Below are 19,599 nucleotides of genomic sequence, written 5' to 3' on the forward strand. Positions count from 1 at the left end.
CTAATGCTACATTACTATACTAGCCTGGTACAGCAGTTGCCAATGCTAAGCTACACATTATATGACTATCATGCATGTGTTACTCTGTCACATCCATGATTATATAGCTGTTTGCACTACTCCCCCAGACAGCCATTATACACAGTACTGTACAGAACATAGATGACATAATTGGATGTTTGACATTACATGGTGAGCTACATATGTCACAGTTATGTCCCACTGCACACAGCTACACACTAATTTGTCCACGGCAGTAGTCATGCATGGCATCAGTGCATACATACCTACTACTGCCACATATGCATGTTTCAAAGTATTTGCAGTACTCTTCATAAACATCTACTACTTTCCAGTAATCACATTTCTGTCACATACCTGTTTGTCACTTTCAGGTCCGTCTGCTTTTTTTTTTTTGGACATTTTTTTTTGGTGTTGCCTAAGTAGAGATAGCTTCTACTTAATTCCCTTTCTTATTAATTAAGTTTTTTTTTTTTTACTTAATTAATATATTTGGTGGATGATTCACTAGAGTATCCTTACTCAATTAAACTTTTGCATTATTAAGTAATAACTCCTATTTACTCAGACACAAGTTCTGTGAAGCTGTATCAGGTGCAATGTAATGATTGCATGTGGAGATAGCAAGTACAGTCTGCTTTTATAGGTATCAGCACATGTGCATGTGATGACCTCTGCACCAACTGGTGCACAGCATTTGGTAAATGCATGCAGCCTGCTGTGTGGTAATTGCAGTAATCACTGTCACAGCAACTCAGTGCTATTAAATGCTACGTTTTGTAGGTATAGCCCTTTCAGATTTCCATAGTGGGGCCCATGCTTGTTTGCTGTGGACACTGTTGTTTAAGTCAGAAGGTTGGTATACTTCTTATATCTGAAGCTAGAGGTGTAGACAGTGATGTACATGTTGTACTCAGACCTGACTGTTGCCACTTCCAGTACAGAGCTATCAGTGTAGTGTTTACGTCACTCCTACAAATGCTTACACAAGATATATGTGAGTATGTAGTTTCATTTCTATTTATGTAATTGACTGCCATACAAAAGTAGTTATTGAGAAGTAATTTTTTGACACATGAAATGTTTGTGGGCTGTTATACTGTGCATATTGATGTACTCACTTCTGCATGGTTTGTGTACTTTTTATTGTTGACATTAGCACAGGTGTCTCAGGTAAACTGGACAATTCCACTACTGAATATGCCTACCTACATCCTTGGTTGACCCTAAACACACGTATATTTAAAATATGGGGGGGGGGATGCAGACATACAGAGAGCATTACGTCTTATTGTGTGAGTGTTATCTTACTGGACTTAATGGATTGGTGTGTACCTGTTGGTTTATCAAGGCAGGTGGTCTGTCTTCATAGGTCCCAACTGTGAACCTATCTAGATGGTAGACAGATGTTAACCTGTTATTCTTTGTCTGTGCAACCCACAGGTGTTTTCAGCATTGGTACAATGGCATTGTTACAGTCAGTTGCTACCAGTACATGGCTAGATCGATTGGTATTTCTGTGTTGTACTCCTACATAAGGGTATGCTTGTGGAAGTCCGCACAAAGCTGTTTGCAGAGTGTGTAACAGCAGATGAGCTGATATGTTTGTGCCTCTGCCAGGCCTATGAAACATTCAGATACATATTTGCTTGGAGTCAGGGATAGGTAGTTAAAAGTGAGGCACACCTTCCAAATAATAGAGACAGTAAGTGTAGACTTGAGTGAAGCAGTGCATGTGGATTTGTACTCCTTTTTTGAAGTACAAGTGGTGTCTACTGTTATTATTGTGATTATTCATTGTGTAATACAACATCTCTCTGACTAACATCAGTACTTTTCAGAGGGATTCAGAGGGACCCAGCTAAAATATGTTTCACAATCAGGAAGTATGGGCTTTGCCCTAATCAGTTATGCCAGTGTTTGCCATGCTATGATACTGTGTGGGGGTTGTAAAGTGCCTCAATAACATTATTTGCTGATATAATGGCTGCTTCTCTTATCGCAGTCATGTAATGCAATTCAACAACAATTGCTGGTAAAGATGCACAGAACAAGCTTTGTGTTATGGCCTTCCCATTTTTCATTTACATTCACTCATTGTTTTGCATGATATATTTATTTCAGCACCAAGTTGCTGCATATCTGTTGTGGCTAAGTGGTACTTCATGCAGTCAAGTGTGTTCAAGGTCTGGGGTTCAAGACTGACAGAAGTGTTTTATTTTGCTGCTGAACAGAGCAAGGGCCCTGACATACAGAGTGATTAAGGCACTTTTAAGCAGTTGTAAGTGGGTTTGCACGAGTTTGCGTGACGCTTAGCGATGCTAAGCTTAGTGCACACATGCGCACACTCGCTCAAACCCGTTAACTACTGCTTAAAAGTGCTTTCTCCCACTATCCCCCGTGCTAATTTCTTTGAAAGAAAAGAAAATCGGGAGATAGGAAAGTGGTGAAAAAGGGGGCACAAAGAGAGAAAGACAGTAGGGAAACCAGATCGGGATGTGCAGGACAGGTATAGGGAAGGTCCATAGCTGCCCATTTCTATACCAGCAACAGCTGTGCATATGTTACAAATTTGGAGTGAAATTTGAAAACTTCCACCCCTGAGAGAGGGGTGAGGACAACAAAGTATGTTGTACTGCCAATTCTAATTATCATTTTACATGTCAAGCAGACATGTGTGCAAAATGGGCAGCTATGTATGGGGTGTAATTTTTTTGTGGGTACAGATTGCCCTTTTTTTTTTTCAGGTGAGAGTGGAATGTGAAGTAGAGGAAGTAGGTATATTTGGGGTGGTAGGTTGTGGAGGTAAACATACCAGACAAACAAGATGCATACAGGGGTGGAGTATGACACATGGGGTGGGTGAACACAATTGACGGGGACGGATGTTTGGAAATCGCAAGCCCATGAGCCCACAGATGGTAACAGTGGGACTGAGATCCCCACCCATGGGCAGTCCCCACTGAACCTTCACAGACCCAAGGGTGGCTGTGCTGGGGGCTGCGTAGGAGGGGCAGGCTCATCCATGAGTCACACCACTCTCACCTCGAGCTGGCATAGGGGATCAGTGACTAAACGCTGGATCTCCCTACGCACCACAACCCGGACCCTTCAGAGGGTGATAGGTGGCCTTTCTCTGCCCATGCTTGCAGGGGGGGATGAGCCCCATCCCCTGCAGCGCTTCCACCCGAAGGTGGCAGAGGACCAACAGAGGAGGGTAGCCCGGGCTGGGCACCAGACCTGCTGGTGCCAGGTGCAATCGCCAGCTGAGGAGGGACAGGTGGGTAAGCTGGGACCGGCCTTCCCATACGTTCTGTGATTAGGTGTGTTTAATTACAACATAGACAACAGCATTCCAAATTAGTTGTAACAGCATGCAGTAATATTCCCATTAACCTAACACACCAGGGTTACAACAGTTGAACAGCAAGCATAACACATGCATATATTGAATGACAGTGGACATTACAACAGCATGCAGGGATGATTGGTGGCAACAGGCTACCAAGATTGTGGTGTTTGAACAGGGCACATGCATCAAAGAAAATGCAGATTTTTATAGAACAATAGGACATATTTCCCAACAAATGTTTTGAGATTAGACATACCCAATGGGGTTTGGAATTGCATTGTATATGCACATGGAGTAGGGTGTAAAAAAAAACCTCCATTAACGTCTTATTAGTACTTTTACTCTACACTACATTCCTATTGACTGCAGGTGTATATCCCCTACATGTATTATTACACTAGGCAACATGCATTAGATTGTGTAATGGGTTTGGCTAGTTCATTATATACCTGACCAATATCTGACATACTAACTGTCCAAGATGCAGATGTTCCTGCTGCATAGTTACATTTTATTTTTATATTTATGTATCTACATATCTGGATGTGTTCATGTGACTTTTTCAGTTAAATTTCTACAGAAACCTACATTTCATGTAGCACACTCACATTTCTGGGGAACACCTTGACAAGCTACTCGTGTGCCAGATTTACATATGCATGACAGCCATTTAACGACTGTTGAGGACTGTTATATGCTTCACAGCTACTGGCACTTCCTTCATCCACTTTATATGGGACTGCACAACTGTGGGTTGACAGCACTTTATACAACAGTACTATTTATTTAATGCAAGGGTGCAACAACATTTCAAAGTAAGTGACACAGACACACTCCAAGTATTATACCTTTATTAATTACATTAAACACTTTTTTCTACAGGCTCTCTCCTTTATTTGATATTACAGTGCATACAGAAGACCTATTCAGGACATATTATACATTTATTGATAGGTTACAACACTCTTTTTCAAGCTCGCTCACTTATTTTATATGACAGTACATGCAGAGAAAGTATTCCAGATTTATTTCACCTTTATTAATGGATTACTACATTCTAATTCTGGCTCTCTGACTTATGTTATATAACAGTACATGCAGAGAATTTATTAAGGGCATTTTATAGCTGTATTATTGGGCTACAACACTTTTTTCATGCTCTCTCACATATATTATATAACAATACATGCAGAATAATTACTAACCTGCCTGGTGGCGCAGCCTTAGCAGCCTATCTGCATAGGCTTGCTGATTCACAGCACGGACACCTGCAGCTGTGAAGTAAATGAAGGGATATTGAGACATACCTCTCCATTATTTAGACTATATTAGCATGTCTTACATACTGCATTCCATGGCTACCTAGTTAGTAGTGGGGCATCTTATAGGTTCATAGGTTCATAGGTTGGTACTAGGCTATCAGCCCTAGGGCCTATACAAGCCTAGCCATAACAATTCCCTGGCTATTTCTTCCCACATTATTTACTTTCCTGGACCCCTGTCTAGCAGGGTGACTGACGTGATCCCTGGGGTGAATTTCCTTTCTCCCATCCAATCGTCAAGGTTCCTCTTGAAGAGGTCCAAAGAGGCACTCTGCTTGACATGTATGGGCAATCTATTCCAGAGTCTGGGGAGTCTCTGGGTTAGGAACCTATCCCTCCAGTATGTTTTGTTTATTGTGATGACAAGGTTTAGATCCCTGGAGCATGTAGCTCTGAGGGATTGGGATTTCTTTAAGTGTAGCATGTCCAACAGCTCTGGGTTTGACATGGCCTTGTATGTTAAGCAGAGATCGCCTCTGAGTAGACGATATGCGACAGAGTATATTTGGAGTTTTTTAAGGTGGTCAGCATAGGGCATCTGCTTTAGGTCTGTGATTCTTTTAGTGAGGTATTTCTGAGGCCTTTCCAGTTGTTGCAGATGTCTTGAGAGGTACATACCAAATGGGGCATTGTATTCTATAATGGGTCTAATGAGGGATGAGTACAGTGGGACAATGACCTCCTTTTTTCTGGATGAAAAGCCCTTCATGATGAGGTGTGCCACATAGAAGGATTTCCTGACTGTTGTGGTGATGTGGTTATCGAAGGTGAGACCACTGTCCACCTGTGTCCCTAAGTCTCTTATCACACTTTCTGTGTTTAGTGTACTGCCACCTATATGGTAATTCATGGATACATGTTTTTCCCAAAGGGATAACAATACATTTCTTGGCATTGAGCTTGAGCCCATGGCTCTGGCAACAAGCATCTGTTTCTGTAAGGCCCTTTGTAGAGTATCCACATCATTTGGGATTCAATAATGGCTCCCAGTTTGCAGTCATCTGCAAACTTTGTTAGCCAGAGTCCCTTAGTGTTGACCTGTACTTCAGAAGTAGATGCCAAACAAGAGCGGCCCCAGGACTGAACCCTGAGGTACTCCACTTGTCACTTGTCTGGAGCTGGATTTGGAGTCGGCTACTTTTACAGTGTGGGTTCTATCAGTAAGCCATTTAGCAACCCATTGGGTGACATAGGGATTAATGCCCAACTTAGTAAGTTTATCTATTATTCCAGAGTGGGGGATGGTGTCAAAAGCCTTGGCAAGGTCTAGATAGGCTGTGTGGACCACCTTACCCTTGTCCATGGCTCTGGAGACTGATTCAAAGAAGTCAATTAGGTTCAGGAGACAAGATCGGCCCTTCACAAACCCAAACTGGGTGGGATCCAGTGTTTGAAGGTTGCCAATGTCTTTGTTTATAAGTTCCATGACAATACGCTCCATGGCCTTGCAGATAAGGCTTGTCAGACTGATGGGACCATAGTTTCCGGGATTCAAGGTGGATCCCCCCTTGTGGATTGGGATAACTGTAGCTCTGCACCACTCAGTGGGCACGAAACCTGAGGTGAGGCTATGATTAAACATGACACTTAGGTGAGGTGCCAGTTCATATTGTAGTTCATGTAGTACACAGCCCGGGATGTCATCTGGTCCCATGGATGCTGTATTCTTGGCTTTAGAGAGTGCGTTTTGTACCTGTGTGGCCGTTATTACTGGAATTTGGCAATCTTCCGGTATTGAGATGGGCCATTTAGGGGGTGAGAGGGGGGGAGAAATTGGCACTGAATCTATCTGCCAGGATATTGGCAATATCCTTTGGATCAGTATATTTAATGCCATTCTGTTTTAGCTCAGAGCAGATCTGAGCATTGCCATTTAGATTCTTGACATAGTTATAGAATGCTTTGTGGTTTTCTTTGGAATCTTTGGCAATTTTATTTTCGTAACTAGCTTTGGAGGTTTTTATGAGGCATCTCAGTTTCTTACTGAGGCTAGTAAGGGAGTTTTTTGCATCCTGGGATTTTCCTCTTTTCTCCAGAATTTCTTCCTTTTGTTGTAAAGTTTGTTTATGGCAGGGTACCACCAGATTGACTTCCTTTTTTTGGATGAGAGCATTTTGGTTCTATTTGGGATGACACGATCCATGCATGAGTGGATGTGCTCATACAGTGCCTTAGTGTAGGATTCAGCAGTTGAACTTTCAGTTCCCGTCTGCATGGGTGTCATGAAGTTTGTCACTTCTGACTTGAGTAGCATGAAGTTGGCTTTGGAGAAGTTTTTTATGGTGGTTTCTTTACTGGGGGGTGGGATGTGGATGTTAAGGGTGATTAGCTTATGGTCAGACCTGAATAACGAGGGGGTGACCATAGGTATGGAGCATTGATTTCCCATGTTGGTAATGACCAGGTCTAGGATATTGGAGCCCCTGGTGGGACTATGGATTAGTTGATCCAGGGCATTGGAATTTATGAATTCCAAGAACCGTTGCGCGAAGGTGTTGGGACATGAGTAGTTTTCCCAGTTAATGGCAGGGTAGTTAAAATCACCCAGTATTAGGGTGTTTGGTTCTATCTTAATATTTTCCAGTATGTTTAGAAAGGTGTAGTGAGAATCTTGAGGTATGGTGGGGGATCTGTATCAAGCTACAATTTGGATTGCAGTCTTACCTAGTGTTAGTTGCACTTGGAGAATTTCAGACACATTGTGTTGGCCAACTAGCCTGGTGGTGTGAATATCCTTGGTGAATATTGACACTCCTCCACCTTTAGTGTTTGGTCCTGGTTTGGTGGCGAAAAGTGTGGTAAGAGTTGTAGCCTGGTATTGCAGGGGTGCTCTCTGGAGCCTTGAACCAGGTCTCAGTTACTGCACAGATATCGATGTTCTCCATTTTTAGGAGTGCCTCGAGAGAGTGCATTTTGAGGTTTAGACTTCTAGCATTGAGTAGCATTACCTTCAGATTTTGCATGCTTGTACCTGTTACGGTGGTGGTTTTGTCCTTTGAAGTTTGCCTAAAAAAGGCACTATAGTGGTGGCAAGAGCCTTAGCCAGTAACCTGAATCCCAGGGGCGACAGGTGCAGACCATCTCTGGCAAAGCATTGTGGTCTGTCAATCATGTCATCCCAGGCAGACAGATACTGGATCCCCTTTGAATGACACCATAAGCTTAGCCAATTGTTGAAGTCAATCATTTTATCCTTATATTGTGGTATCATTCTGGGCGAAGGCAGGATGCTACTCAGGGCTAGGGTCATACCTGCCTGGGCCACATGATCCAAGAGCTCTTCCATGTCTCTTTTCATGTAGTTCAGGGAGGTACGTCTCAAGTCATTCACTCCAACATGGACAATGACAGAATCATATTTGTACTTGTCATGGAGTGACTTGAGTGCATGCGTTATGTGGCGGATCCTGGCACCAGACAGGCAGCTGACTGTAATTTTCTCCTTATTCAACCTGGTGAGAGGGACATCAGTGTGCCGGACTATAGAGTCACCTATGACTAAAGTGTTAGGTACATTGTCTTGCCTTAGGGGCTTTTGCTGGGTGGCACACTGGTGTTGTGAACTATGTGACACATTGGTTGTGATTGGTGTTTATTTGCGTTTCAGCTTCAGAGGTCTTTGTTGCTTGGGCAGGTTACAGTTAAGGGCCTCTGCATATGTGGATTTAGTGTTGCTATATGTGGGTGTTGGTGGTGCGGGTTTAGAAGGGCTATGTGTTGCTTGAGGTGTAGTGTGGGTGTTAACCTTCTCCTCTTGACTGTTTAGCACAATCTTGGGTGGAGAGAGCTTTGCTTCCATTTTGGCTAAGTAAGTGCATCTCTCACAGGTTGTAGTGTTGGGTGTTAAGAGGAGAGGGTTGTCTGTGTACATGAGGCAATTGCTGCATTGCCCCAGTATGCCCAGATTCACCAGGTGGACAGGAGAAATCACCGGAAGCTGAACCTTGGACATGCCTGGTTTGGGGCTTTTTTTTTTTCTTTCTTTGTAAAGTATAGGAGCTGTTTCCTTAGCAAGGTACTTTGCAATTATAAGCTGTTTAGTGACTACTATTAATTTCTCTTTGTTAACAAGGAGAGTTCAGTGTTTGTATGAGTTTAAGGCTTCCTAGTGCTTTCCAGCAGGTATTAGAGAAAGTGCTAGTCACAGGGATGCTTAAAGGTAAGATTGAAAAGAATGCACTCTGCAGTGTGCACTAGAGAAGTTAGATGTGAAAGTAGGTAACTTGAGTTTTACCTATTTAAAAAGTTAAAGTTTAGTGGAGAGTTACTATTTTTAAAACAGCAAGATGGATTGAAAGGGGTGGTCACTTTTGTATTTTGGTACTATGAAATACTGTAGGATGGCCAATAAATTTAAATAATTGAAGGGGTGGGATTTCAAAAATGATGATTTTGTGATTACTCACATAAGCCAATGAAAGTAGAGAGAAATGAGATATATGGTCAGATTAACATAACAGGCGGGCAATTAGAAAGACAGTGGTATTTAACAAGACAACTTAAATGGGTGGGAGGGCGGGAAAAAATTCTGCCTGACTCAGAACAGAGAGAGCTGTGGTCTCTTTTGAAGTTTTAATATGCTGTTAAAACAGAATGCAAGCAAAACACAGGGTAAAGAAAACAAACTACAGTATTCAAAATATAGAAAGGCAATACAGTAATACAAAAAATAAAAGCAAACTAACCTTTCCTTCACAGCAAAGTGTAGCAGAGTCTGGATGAGCCTTTTTGGTAAAGCCTCTTGCATATGACGGGCCTCCTGGATCCATTGGTTCAGTAGGTCCTGCTTCCATCTCTTCAGGTCTGCATGGTGGTGACGGACCTGCTCACCAGTCCAAGGGACGCCTGTGGCACTGGTGAGTTCATGAGCCAACCAGTTCCAAGCCTCTGCCTTATACTCCATCCCTTGGAACTGGCCCTACAGGAATCGAGACTCATGATGATGGACTAGGAGCGAAACCCTGTATTTTGACTCCTCGATGCCCCAGCGTTGCACCTGAAAGCGAGTACCCTCTTCAGCACCAGACATTCTAACTGCAGATGGGAACTATAATCAGTTATGGTGAGTATTCCCGCCTATGGAGCTTAAATATGCCGCATTTCCCGCACTTTTTTGTGATTGGCCATTTTTGAAAATTCTCGGCTGACTGCAGACCTGCTTAGCAATGGTTAATCTACCATTTATACGTATATGATTGTTAACAGTGGATGTTTATCCTAAAGTATCATGGCTTAGTGGTTCAGTACTTTGATTATGGTGGACAGTGTCCCGGGTTCGAAACTTGTCATTGCATTTTATTTTACTACCGTCCAGACAGGCTAGGGGGTGTGGCTGTGTTTAGGCAACTTTGATCAACGTTGCTCCACATTGCCCGACGTTGCTCCACGTTGCCCTACGGTTCACTGGTTAGCACGGTGCGCAGCTCCGCGCAAACTTATTGCACTGGGTAAAGCGTTGCTTAGCTGTGGGCAACTGGATTGCAATGGGTGGAGCGCTGCTTAGCTGTGGGCAACTAAATTGTGCTGGGTTAAGAGCTGCTTAGCTACGAGCATTTATATGTCAAGATCCTTCTTACATTTCTATATATACATTTTGTTCACTGATACATAGACCATATCAATGCTTTTTAGTAATATTTTAGTCATATATATGGCAGGAATTGTTTCATATGCTAATTTAAAACATAAAATTGAGAATGGAGTGGTGGGACTTGAACCACGTATGTCTCTCCTTTGTGCGAAACCTCTACCACTACGCTATTGCTATTTGGATTGATTTGTGTAAACATTTGTTATTATGCTCTTCAATGTTGACATTGCTAACTCTAGCTAAGCTATGGGCACACCCGTGCAAACACGCGCAAATAAGGGCAGCTATATCGGGAATTAGAAAAAAAATTATATTTTACATTTTATAACTCTACTGGAGGTTTACAATGTGAGGGAGTGTAGTGTTGGGTATGTTGACATTTGAGCGGACTCGCTCATGTGTGTTGACATTTCACAATTCAAAAACTTGCAGGGATGTGGACCTTAGGACTGCTCGGCAGTCAGACATGCCCCCTGCCTTCCTGCACGGTCCATATTAGACTTGGAGTGGAGTCACCATACCCTCATGAATATGCATGGCATGCTGATGTCAGACCGATCAACTGCAGTTTCTGAGTAAGACTTATTTAGTCTTACACGGAGGTTTCGTGAATCCGGGGGCATGTCTTTTGCAATTTGTGTGTATACTGATCATGTCTAAATAACTAAATGTATCTGTAATTTTTCTTTGTGGAGCTTTTCTCCCTGGGCCTCTGCTGAAAAAGGCCCTTTTTCGGCTCAGTCAGACACCCCTGGTTAACAAATGTAAAATAAATAAAAATAAATTTTCAATTTTGTTTTTCACTCTGTGCATAGATCCTCTAGGAGCTGTGCCCCATGAAGACAGACAGCCTGTATTATTACTTCCTTCTCAGATCTGAGAATGGAGATTTATGTGATGGAAGGCCCATTTGTTGTGGATCATTGAGCTATATTACTGTTTGGAAAGAAGAAAAACAGTCATATTAGACAAACAACACATCAGGTAGGGGTAGTGCAGCCTGTTATATTTATGGAGCAACAAATATCAGTATACAGTTACTAATTATCATAGTAGAAAGGCTAAACAGAAATGCAAGCCATGTAACATACATTATGCATTAACCCTCCCAAAGAAAACATTATAAACTATGGTGTTAAATAAAAATATTTAAGTATATACAAGAATATATACAACTATTAAACAGATAAAACAATGTAAAGAGAGAAACAGTGGTTAATTTAGAAAAGTGCACATAATATGTAATCAAGAAATACACATTTCTGAACTTCTAAGTATGTTTCAGTAATACTAGAGACAACTCTTAATAGATGAATGTTGTAGGTTGCCTGACCTCCATGAACTACAAGTAAGATAACTGCAGTCAAAAGGTTATTTCAAAAGTACTGTCAGGTTACACAACACATATTTTAAATAATTTGTTGACATATGCTACAGTGCAGTAGCTGTATGGAACATCACATACCTTAAAACATTACAGACAGTATCCTACATATTGCATATTGAAGTTCCATAGCACCATATACTGCTTATATAGCTTAACCAGTCTGGACCGATGGAATATGTTAATTAAGTTTCAACTCAATATTTTTGAATCACTCAATTTACTTAACATGGGGTGCAGGTAAACTTGGTGTTTCTTTTTACACACTGATGTGCACACTCCTGAGCAATACAGGAGTGGGGATTAAGCATTTTGGGAAGGTCATTTTTTGCTCATTAACAGCACTGGTCAGTCAATGATGTGTTAGGCACCCCTTCTAATGAGAAGCACACTGAGAGAGAAAGGCTTAAAAGAAGGTTTAAGTGAACCTTGATGCATATATTTTTTTGCATTATGTAAGAAGACAAGGTGCCTGTTCACAAATGGACTGAATATTGTTCAAAAAGTGAGTGAAACTTGAAAGCTAAAGCAAATATATAAGCAAAAAGAAAGGTTTATACTTATGACAACCTTAAAGACATTCCTTATACAAAGGTAATACAATGAACTAATGGACTAGATCTGCTATCTTCTGAAACTCCCTTGTCCAATGATCACAGTCACACAAGTGTATTGTGACAGAAAATTTTAAAGCAGTTTGATTGCATGAGTGCAGTACAGAACAAATATCTTAAATCAAATGCTAAGTGCATGTGCTAGGCATCCATCCTTTTTATTTAAATGCTCAGGTGGTATAACATGTTCTTAATGTCAATGTCCCATAGTGATGTCATGACTCTAAGGTTCAAATCTAGTGAAGGTGCTGTTATTGTGAAAGTAGGAATCCTTGTTGTACACATTTTACTTGTATCTATCACAAATTTGAGAAATCATTACACTAATTTATGAATACAACTTTTTTTTTGTTTCATCCTGTGCATGACAGTTGCATTGAATATCAGTACCTGTCACTGATGCCTTGCAGGAATGACAGTGCCCATGCTATGGCAAAAAACTCAAAGGTTAATTTTGCATGTACAAATACTTAGCCATTAGTCACACAAATGGGACTGGTGATATTCCACCTTACTTAGCAATTTCGATATTACTAAATGAAACAATTACAATGGGCTGAATTTACGAAAGCTTGCACGGAGTTGTAGAGTAGAGTCAGACATCAGACAGCCAATATGTCTGCCGAGCAATCCAGCAACAGCCGGCAGGGGCATGCATGAGAGCTTCTAAAGCTACTCTTACACGGAAAGTGTCATGGTATGCAAATTACTTCATTGCTGCTGAAAGCTATGCAAATGAGGTAAATTTGCAATCCAGGAAGCACTAAGCTGTCCATGGAAGAGTAGTGTTATCTGCAGAAATGTACTCTGTTGGTAACGAAGTACCGTTTTGCAAATAGCTAAACGGAGTTATGACAGCTCCAAATAAAGGATGCATCCAGTTGAGGAAGTATGCCAATGGCCAAATATAAGGCCTTTGGTATTTCTAAATGTTTAAAAGTATTAAAATCTAATTTTTTCCCCCAATCTCTGATGTTTAAGCATAAGAAAATAATTTTATAATAGCCAAAAATAGGCATTTTCACTAAAAAGCTTATCCTGCCATGCAGGTAAATGGCAGGCTGAAGACAACATGGCCACTGAGTACTGGTTGCTAAGGGGGGGAAGCTCAGTGTGAGAGATGTAACCAAGCATTAGTAGGCAATCCTATGCTAATAAGGATAAGGATAGTGAATACCAATTTTCTCCAGCATGTGAGCCATGTCCCAAGAGTGTAAGTGTAAGAGTAGGTGAGTAGTAGAAGATAGGTGACATCATAAGGGGGTATCTCAGAAAGGCTGTATGCTTATTGGAGCACAGTGTCTTGTGTTTGCCCTGAGTTGATCAGGATAGCAAGAGGCGTGTCTACAGTTGTCCTTTTAGAAAACCAGAAACCAAAGGTGTATGCCGTGAAAATATCTGAAATTTCTTGCAAAAGGGCACACAGCGTGTGCGCACATTTGCATGGTGCTGCCCCGGGTGGAAACAGAAAGGGAAAAGGAAGGAAAAGAAGTAGTAGGAAGTTAACCAAGGAGAACTAGCAGAGCTGCCAGGTGAAATATATCAGAATCAGCCAATTACACAGGTAGCAGACTAGCCCAGCCCAGCACTTTAAACTCTGCAAACAGCATTCTTCCCTGTTTTTCCCAATAACTGCAACACTGCAGTATACAAAGAGGGAAAGCTTAAAAACTTTAAAGTCAGACAAAATGTTAGGGGCTGCTCTTGCTATCATAAACCAACATGTGCTAGGTGCTGAGGGTGGTAATGTTGTGAATGCTGCTGAGCAACTCACAGTGAGGAGATGGAGAAAAGTGTACAGACCCAGGGTAACCTACCAGGGGCTACATGAGCAGGAGATAGTGGAGCACTATAGGGTGGACAGAGACCTCCTGCAGCAAATTGTTGAGCTGTGCCAGCCATGCCTCACACACAGAACCAACAGAGGGGAACCCATCCCAGTGGATACCAAGGTATGTGTTGGCCTAAGAATACTAGCTACAGGTACCTTCCAGAGACCAACTGGTGATATGATGGGGATTTCGCAGGCATCAACATCCAGGGTACTGCACCAGTTCCTGGATGCCATGTCAGCACATGTCGGTGAGCACATATATTTCCTCAGTTCCCGTGAGGCATTGGCCAGCAATATATGTCTTTTCCACCAAATAGCAGAATAACCTGAGGTGGTGGGTGAAATAGACTGCACGCACATACACATCAAAGCACCACCTGTTGAGCGGGGTAGGGGCTACATCAGCAGCAAGGGCTTCCCCTCCATCAACTGCCAGGTCATGTGTGATGCCCAGGGCATAATATTGAATGTGTGTGCTGGCTGCCCTGGAAGCTATCACGATTCCCACATCTGGCATCTGACGCAGCTGTACCAGAGATTTGCCAATGGGGACATCCCTGGCGGTCACCTAGTGGGGGATGCTGGATATGCACTGGAGCCGTGGCTGATGACACCCATCAAAAATACACACACACCCGAACAAGAACACCATAATGAGGCACAAGCACAAACAAGAAACATTACTGAGCTTGTGTTTGGGATGCTCAAGTCATGGTTCTGGTGCCTGGACACATCTGGTGGAGCCTTGCAGTACTCACCAACTACATGTACCCAAATTGTCATGGTATGTGCCATGGTACACAATATGATCCTGCGAAAACAGCTGCAGCAGGAACAGCATGGGGCAGGGCCAAACAGCCCCCCACCATTGCCAAGGCCTGCACAGGCACAGCGTGACTTGGAGGAGGAACAACCTGAGCCTGCCCCAGTAGACAGAAAGAGGCATGCCCAGTATGCCCTGGCCTTGGCAAAGAGGCAACGCATAGCACATACACTGACTCAGTAGGAACCTTGGAAATGACAACTCTCTCTGACTCACACATACAGTAAAAGGGATGCCTAACTTGACACTACCTGTTTTCAAACATGTATAGGGAGTGTACTATGTGCATCTGACATAGGCAGCCCTGCAGCACCACCTGAGGCATGAGTGCCCTATTTTAAGCAATATAAAGCACTGCTAAGCACATTTTACCAGTATTGAGCATATTTAAATACAATTGCACGTAGCTGCGCACCGCGCTAACCAGCGCAACGTCGGGCAACTTTGAGCAATGTTGGACAATGTTGGGCAAAGTCAGGCAAAGTTGGGCAAGGTCGGGCAAAGTTAAGCAAAGTCGAGTAAACATGCTCACACCTGCTTAAGTGTTCCTTAAGCAGTCTGGTCTGCCCAGCAGGAAAATAAAAAGCAGTGACAGGGCTCGAACTCAGGATACTGTGCACTACAGTCAAAGAACTGAACCACTAATCACCCTAGTTAAAACCAAGGGACTTAATCACACTGTATGCAATAGCACTTGTTCTGCCTAGCAACAGAATACACAGCTTTTGCTAGGATCAAAGCAAGGACCCATAATACCATAACATAAACAGTTTCCCACTAAGCAGATACATATCTTTGACGTATTCACAAACATATTGACCATCACAGTCAGTCAACAGTACAGAGAATCTATTGCAATAAGTAGATGTAGGTGTGTATGAGTATATATAAAATATATATATATATATATATATATATATATATATATATATATATATATGTGTGTGTGTGTGTGTGTGTGTGTGTGTGTGTGTGTGTGTGTGTGTGTGTGTGTGTGTGTGTGTGTGTGTGTGTACATATACACATCCATTTGTCTACATATACATATATATGTAGGCATATATACATTTCACCTTTCATAGTGAGAATATCAATTATACAAAGGATGTAAGGTGTACAGTAATGTAATAAAATTGCACAGCCTTGGGATAAATGCATTGAAGGTGTTCACAGCCCAGGTAGCTTTAGCAGGCCTTACTGGCTTCAACATTATAAACTGAACAAACCTCCCACAGTGTTTAACCACCACATGTCATATACCAGCACTGTATGCTGTCTGGTTTGTCACACACTAAAACCTACATACAAATATGCACATATTAACCTTCACCAACATATATATCTCCCCCCTTCGCAAATAGTTGCAATATGTCCCCTGCTCTATGCACATATACAGATGTGAATATATATGACACATATATAGTTCTCCGTATGTGTGTTGCAAACACACACATGGTTCACACTGTTGTAAGTCCCTGGACCTCACAGCTGAACTGCTGGGCCTTGCTGCAACACAAACAGGTGTCACATATGAACACAGACTAACATTAGGGGGTATATATGGCAACAGATGCTAGATAAGCATACTAGACTGCTACAGCAGTTGCCAGTGCTAAGCTACACTTTAATATGGCTATCATGCATGTATTGTTCTGTCATGTTTATATAATGTCAGTGCTAATCCCCCCAATAGCCATTGGCCACACTACTGTACAGAACACAGATAACATGGATCAGATCAGCTACACATTTCACAGGTATGTCCCACTGCCCACAGGTACACACAGTATTGTCCATAGCAGTAGTTAAGCATAACACCTGTGCATAAATTAGTACTGCTGTCACATATGAATGGTTCACATTATGTAGACTATTCTTCAATAACATCTACTACATGCCAGTAAATACATATGTGTCACATACCTTTCCTTTGTATGATTTGGTAATATTTCTTTTTCCTTTTCTCTGTCTCTCTCTCTCTCTCTCTCTCTCTCTTTCTGTCAATCTCTGCAATAGAGTGATTGAGTTTGTTGGCAGAGATTGCAGCCTGCTTTTGTAGGAATTTGCACATGAGCATGTGATGGCCTCTGCACCAGTTAGTGGCCACCATTTGCTAATTGCATGCAGCCTGCTGTGTAGTAATTGCAGTAATCACTGTCATAGCAACCCAGTACTATAAATTGCTGACTCATGTAGGTGTGGCCCTTTCAGCTTTCCAAGATGGGGATCATCCTTGTTTGGTGTGGACATCATTGTTTAAGACAGAAGCTTGGTATAGTTCTTATGTCAGAAGCCAGGGGTGTAGCCAGCGATTTACATTTTGTACTCAAACCTAATGTTGCTGCTTTCAGTACCCACTTGTCAGTGTAGAAATGTACTCACCCCTCAAAATGCTACCCCAAGATACATGGAAAGATGTACTTTATTTTCAGCTGTTACAATTAACTGCCATACAAAGCTAGTTATAGAGATGTAGTCCTTTGGCACAAGAATTGTTTGTGAACTGCTATACTGTGAATATTCATTTACTCAGTTCTAAACAGTTTGTGCTTTGTTAGTGTTGACATTAGCACAAGCTGCTCAGAAAAACTGGACACATTTCAGTACTGTGAGTATGCTTACCCACATCCTTGGTAGACCCTGCACTCACAGGTATAGTCTACGTTTGGGTAGGGTTACAGAAGTACAGAGAGCGTAAGTAGTATTGTGTGAATTTTATCTTGCTGGACTTACAGGGTTGAAGAGTAAAACAACCAAAAGAAATCAAAACCGAGGCCCTTGACAGCAGGAAGCAGCTCAAAAAATACTTAACGCAATTTATTAATAAAAACAGCAAAGCGTTTTCACCACAGATATCTGCGGCTTCATCAGAGATAATGTAATACAACAGGAAAAAACACTCCATAAATATCTTAAAAAGTCAGGAAGTGACATTTTACAATTTCCTGAAGCTCATTGGTATTGCATGTTGTAATCAAGTCTGATGGCGCCACTGCGCTCACACACAGCAAACCATTAAAATATTGTACAGAAGACCAGCTATCACAAATAAAAATAGAAGTGTGCACCTATAATCTAATAAAAGTAAAAATATAAAGTGCTACACTTAACAATCAAATATTTAATACGTAAAAAATGTGTATTAAGAACTATTAAATGGTTAAAAAGTTAAAAAGTTGGGTCAACAGACCAACTCTACTCAGGTTAGTAGTACCCATCAAAATGCAACAGTACTTATTGTTTAACATCACTGCTTATTGCTTAACATCACAAGCAAATATTGTGTGTGTGATCCATAAGCACACCACAATAACTACCAAGCCTATCATTAACAGTAAAAAATTTGTATGTGTTAACGAATATAAATCCCTATAATTGGATCCTATATTACCGAAATAGTTTATCTAAGGTAACTTCTTAGTTTCAACACAGAAGTAATGTTGCAGTTGCTATTAAGTCCAGGATGTCTAAACGCATCCAGACGCAGCTGCCATTCTAATTCTCGATTCTCCAAAATTAATGAAAATGGACCGCCCCTAATTTTCAGTGGTACATGATCGATAGCCATGAAGTGAAAACCATGACCTGGATTCAAGTCAATGTGTTTTGCCAATGCGTTGTCACTCTTGCCATTCTTGATGGCATACATATGTTCATACATTCGGTCTCGGAGCTGCTTCCTGCTGACAAGGGCCTCGGTTTTGATTTCTTTTGGTTGTTTTACTCTTCATTGGTGTGTTTGTTTATGGCTACGAGGAGCCCTGTTAGTCTTGGCAGTCCGCAGCTCCATAATCTCATGGCAAGTGGTAATGAGGACATCAGTATGGATGTTGCCGGCTTACTTGCCGGTCTTTCTCGCAGATTGGACCAGCTTAATTCCCGGATGGACGACATGCAACACGCTATGCGTCTACCCACCGTTGTGACTACCGGCACCGCAAACTCTAATGGTTTGAATCAGGCCAGTTCTGAAGACTTGATTCCTGCTGGCCAGCTGAATGGGCAACGATTATCCGGTAGCTCTAACACAGTGTTACCTAACAATTCGTATGGAGAATTTTTATTTCCAGACAATGAGCTCGGACATCGAGAAGTTCCTGGGCGGTTTTCTAGCTATACCGGTGCTGCAAGGAGTAACGGTACTGACGAACGTTCTAACCCACGGGAGGAAATTGCAACAGTACTTTTAAACAACAGAGCAGATGGGGCAAATCCTGGTTTACCTAACCTAGGCGATTGGCTGCTGGACACTGCACATCTTACTTTTGGACAGCAAGGTATGTCTAACAGCAATGATGAACTAAATGCTAAAAACGAATGCTTAGCAGACAAGTTAAAGTTATTTGATACAAAACTACTTAAATTGAAAAAACTGCAACTGGAGTCGGCCTATTTCAGGCAATGCATTGCCGAGAATCTAATACCTAAGGGGTTGCGGAACAGTTTCGCACCTTCAGGACTATTAGTTGAACGGGCGTTTTACACTGACTTGGAGGCACTTTTCCAGCAGCAAGGTGTCCAACTTTTGGAGCTTATTATTAAGCATTACGCCTTACACATTGATTCATTAATGGGCGAGATTAGCAGTTTGGACAATGATATAAAAACAGACTTGGACTTCATTAGATACAGGTTCGACTATGGTCGGCTATTGTCTAG

The sequence above is a fragment of the Protopterus annectens genome, chromosome 5.part1 (genome assembly GCF_019279795.1).
Source record: "Protopterus annectens isolate FY-2018-M chromosome 5.part1, PAN1.0, whole genome shotgun sequence".
In the NCBI taxonomy this organism is placed as follows: domain Eukaryota; kingdom Metazoa; phylum Chordata; order Ceratodontiformes; family Protopteridae; genus Protopterus; species Protopterus annectens.